Source organism: Hylobates moloch, unplaced genomic scaffold (assembly GCF_009828535.3).
Source record: "Hylobates moloch isolate HMO894 unplaced genomic scaffold, HMol_V3 SCAFFOLD_4858, whole genome shotgun sequence".
Taxonomy (NCBI): Eukaryota; Metazoa; Chordata; class Mammalia; order Primates; family Hylobatidae; genus Hylobates; species Hylobates moloch.
Genome location: NW_026657133.1, coordinates 1 through 5146, shown reverse-complemented (window position 1 = coordinate 5146; position 5146 = coordinate 1). Strand labels below are relative to the sequence as shown.

At 37.6% G+C, this 5146-nt stretch overlaps 1 non-coding gene across 1 annotated transcript; it reads right to left on the bottom strand.

Moving 5' to 3' along the window:
- Nucleotides 1-2751: 2751 nt before the first annotated feature.
- Nucleotides 2752-2858, bottom strand: LOC116465385 (U6 spliceosomal RNA). Its single transcript, XR_004247185.1, has one exon. It is a non-coding gene; the product is annotated as a U6 spliceosomal RNA (small nuclear RNA).
- Nucleotides 2859-5146: the final 2288 nt, after the last annotated feature.

The following is a 5146-nucleotide window of genomic DNA, read 5'->3' as shown; positions in this document are numbered from 1 at the left end:
ATGAGGTAGGAGGACTGCTTGAGCCCAGGAGTTCAAGGCTACAGTGAGCTATGTTTGCACCACTGAATAGAATTGTATTCCAGTCTAGTCAACATAGAGAGACCCCATCTCCTATAATAATAATAATTGGTTAATTGTGCATGATTCAAGTACATTGTATAACTGGAGAAAAACATATGACTACTGAATATACTATAATAATGTACTACTGATCATAGAGTTCCTGTTTACTTGCTTCTAATCTTTTTCTTTGTCTCTTATAAAACTAAAAACGTGATTCCCCCGTTAAAGGCAGTTCGTCATAAAACAAGTCAAAAAGTCAAAAGAATTGCATCCAAACTGTAGGATGTGTTATCCACTGCTCCCTGCGAACAGTTGGATTTGGTCATTAAGAATCAGCAGGACTTTTAACTTGGTGCCTGTGTGCACATGCGTGCGCACATATGTATGTGTATATGTGCATGTGTGTATGTGTATGTGTGTAAACTGTGACAGATAAAACCATTTTGCTTGTGTAAGAATATGTAATATAACTTGTGCTTCTCATGAAGGAATTGTTTTTCTGTCTTCTGTGCTCAGTAGCTATCTTCAAAACATAATCTCCTCTTTGTATGGGTGCACGCTGGTTCAGTTTTACAGTTCTTATTGCCATTTATTTATGGTACCAGAAAGTGATTGCTGAGTTCCTGGTCCTGAAGATAGTTACTTTCTTAGTGACACAAATCAATATGCAATACAGTTCACCCTTGAACAGCAAGTGTTTCAACTGCAGGGATTCTCTTATATGCAGATGTTCTTCTGCCTCTGCAACCCAGAGACAGCAAGATCCACCTCTCCTCTTCCTCCTCAGCCTCATCAACCTGAAGATCATGAAGACCTTTGTCAGGATCTACTTATGCTTTGTGAAAAGTCAGTATGTTTTTCCTGATGATTTTCTTTCTAACAGCTTCGTTTCTCTAGCTTACTTTATTGTAAGAACACAGTATATAATAATGCAGCACAAACAAAATAGGTGTCCATCAACTGTTTATGTTATCTGGAAAGCTTCCAGTCAACGGTGGGCTATTAGTAGCTAAGGTGAAGGAATCGAAAGTTATACTCACATTTTTAACTGCACAGGGATCAGAGTCCCTCACCCCCACATTATTCATGATTCAACTGTAACTATTTGCTTACTAAATATAAAGAATTTATTATAAAAATGAAATAGGAGATCCATTTGTGCAAGAAGTCCAATTGGTTATAATGTAACTATACAGGAAACATACAACATACTAACTTAAAAATCTTTTTTCTTGTTCATGCAAAAATATTATATAGGGTTTTAGGGATCATAATTAAATAAATGAATTTTTTCAGACAATAATGTTTGAGATTATAAATTAGCTACAACTACCTTCTTAAATAAATCTGAATTTCAAACTAAAGAAGTTAAATTAAGAAAATTAATTTACATATGTATATACATATTATGCACATTTCAGTTCCACATAGTTTTTAACTGGTCTTTTTTGATTAACACTACCTTAATCTTACATCTTACTTTTTACTTTCTTATCCAGAGTAGGACCACCAAGGGAAATAAGAAATTCGCTAGCAGAAGTCTTACCTGGTTTGTCATTTTTAGGTATCTTCTTTTTATGTTCCAAAATTTGTTGTTGAATTCTATGTATACAAAAGTAATAAATAAAATTGCTATTTTAATACTGAAATAAAAGATCTTTACCAAACACATTGAATTCTGAAACCATGTCAGGCAATATCAGACCTAATATCAGAATTTTAATGTCCCATACACTTCAAAGTTTTAAACCTTACAAGTTTATTAAGCTTATAATTAAAGAAGAAAAAAAGTAAAGTACTCATAAATGGACGAAGCACAGCTCAGTAAATGGACTCTAGTTAGCTGGATATCATGCAAAGTGTCCTGCACTCAGAGTAAGTCCTCACTCCGTAACCAATAGGTATTTTGTTTTCAGATGAGTTGCTTCTCTTAGGCTTCGTGGTTTCTTCTGAAAATACGGATTTTGCTACCTTACTTCACTAGGTTGTTAGGAAGGTGTAATGAGATTACATGTTTAAATTTTCAGAGAAATAGTAAAGCAATGGAATAATTTATTCTTGAACTTTATTGCTGAAACCATTTTGGAATCCCAAATAAAACTTGGTGTGTGTTTTTTTCTGTAAGTTCTAATATTCAAATGTTGCAGTTTTCAGAAAATGTTATTAAGTGCTAATTTTGGTTATTAGTTGTATTCTTTGTGGCTTGTAATTCAGGGCATTTTACCTAATTCATAACTAATCTCATTAAAATAGATGACCTAATTGTCTCCTATCACTGAGCTCATCAGTCACACCAAGGGCAGAAACCTAATGGGTGTCAAAACATGGCTTGGACAACTACCGCTCCTTCTCTACGTCCCTCAAACTCTAAGCCAGCAGATCTGTGCTAGGATGCTGGATCTCCATGGTCCTCTCCAACTAACAGACAAGACAAAACCCTGCTTTGATTGTTTTTCTGTTCCATGAAGGAAATGCAAGTTCACATTTTCTCATTTCCAACACATGTGCCAACAACAAGTAACATCCCATTATTACTCAGCTCTGTTCTCATTTCAGAGATCACCTTACATCAATAGTTTTATAGTGATAATCACAATTTCAAAATTGGGTGTCTCCTGTTTTGGTTTCACTCACACTGCTTCCTTGGAGCTACTCAACAAATACTCAAATGACCTTCCCGGGACTATGCAAAATATGGAATGCTTTCTGAATTTGTGTGCCATCCCTAGGCAGCAGCCATGCTTATCTGCTCTGTATTGATCGAATTTTAAAACATGTGATGCTGAAACAAGTACAAAGCCTGTTTGACACATGGATACTCGTGAGTCCTGGATGAGGCTTAGCTCTGTTAAATCCAACTCACCCACTTTAGATTCAGAGAATTTGATTGAATGGCTTCCTGTGAGGTAGAATTTTAAAATATATTTAAAACTTGAGGAAGAGTTGTGATTAGCCCAGGAGATTTTCATTATCACAGAGACACCTTACTTGAGGGGCCAACTACAAGTTGGTTTCCACTACTCAGTGGAAAGATAACATGGAACCTTCTGCTGCCTAACCAAAGCTGCTCCACAGGATGTAAAAAAAAGCCTCAAGGTACAGATCTGATAGCAAAAGGGAAAGGGAACCCTAATCTCTTCCTGCAACATTATTTGAACATCCCTGACTGTTGAGAACAATCCCAACTAATATTGGTTAAAGAAAAGACAAATATGGCTCTCAAAGGGTAACATACCATGAATGCCTAGGCTAAGCCTAGCTAACATGTGAGCTCCAAATGAGGTTTTTAGTGTAGGGTGAGGATCAACTTGCTCAATATTTGTGTTGGTAAAGCTAGGAGGCCTAGCTGCCAGATCAGGGTGCTGGGAACAGTGACTGAGCATAAGTACATAAACTGATAAACACCACAAACTAATAAAACTAATAAATACATGAACTCTATGTATGAATCAGCATGAAAACTGAGGGGCCTGAGTGAGTGAAGGCATCCTGGTGGCAAAGGTCAATCATTATCAGATTGCAGGACTGGTTACAATGGCAACAATACAGCAAGTGAGTCCATGGAAACAACAGAATGATCAGAATGGCCTTTTTTCCCCTTCTTCTGACTTTTAAAGAAAGATTGCCTTCCTTCGACTTAGGAAACTCCTTAGCTTCTTGGAAAATTCAAAGAAGGAAGACACAGGAGATAGCCCCAGGGGAAAACACAAGATTTTCTGCTAAACTGGCCATTTCAAGACCCAACAACTAATCAGAAAAGTCAGGCCAGGCATGGTGGCTAGCACTGTGAGAGGCCGAGGCAGGGGGATTACTTGAGCTCAAGAGTTCAAGACCAGCCAGGGTAACAGAGTGAGACCTTGTCTCTACAAAACAAAACAAAAAAAGAAAGGAAAGGGAAAGAAGCCAAAGATGTGGCTCTCTTTATCCCATGCATGGGGATTATAACTTAGAATAAAATGAACAACACTGAGATCCCTAGGGATAAAGGTCTTAAAAATCCTGAAAAAGTCTTGCACTCTGCTTCTAACTAATCTAGACTTCTACTTGATTTCTGTCTAAAAGGTAGACTAACTCATTGCTATTTCAAAGTATCTGAACCAAACTAGGAACTCTCACCTAATGTATAAGATGGAAGAGTTGCAATTATTTTAAACTTCAGTTTAGTATTAACTGGCCTTTTAACATAAACACTTACTTTGTCAAATGGCGAGAAATAGCATAATCTTCTGCATCTTGTCCACACATGTCTTGAGTAAAGACATTAACATTTTGCTTAAGAAGGATGTTGACAATACCCAGTGAGTCATAGTGCACGGCAAGCATGAGGGCTGTTCTAAAATAACAAAGACATCACTCCACTCAAGAACTTTAATAAAGACTTTTTTAAACAGCTAGTTTGATACACTTTACCAATTTAATATCCACCTGTCAGTGTAGACGTAATAACCATTTGCATGTACTAGCTTGGGTCTATAAGCATCTAGGGTGCTCAAGTGTTCATCTTTGTAAATTATCACCAAGGCTAAAAGAAAGGGACAAGGAAGCCTCTCGTCCCACTGGGGTGTGACATAATACAAGTTGCTAACTTATAGTCCTTTGATGGTCAAGAAACCATGCTGAGGTCACTTATCTAAAGCAGGCAAAGATTTAGATGAAGATTTCCCCATTGCTTTCCTAGTCTGATATATTACAATTCAAATCAGCCAGGGGTCAGATAAGAGTTATCTGCAGGCTGAAAATAACAACAACAATAATCATAATAAGGACAATTCTAGTAGTCATGAACTAAAGGTCCACACTTTAAAAATTAATAAAACTGGTCAGGTGCAGTGGCTCATGCCTGTAATCGCAGCACTTTGGGAAGCCAAGGAGAGCAGATCACAAGGTCAAGAGATTGAGGCCATCCTGGCCAATATGGTGAAATCTCATCTCTACTAAAAATACAAAAATTAGCTGGGCATGGTGGCCAGCACCTGTAGTCCCAGCTAGTTGGGAGGCCGAGGCAGGAGAATCACTTGAGCCTGGGAGGTGGAGGTTGCAGTGAGCCAAGATCACACCACTGTACTCCAGCCTGGCAACAGAG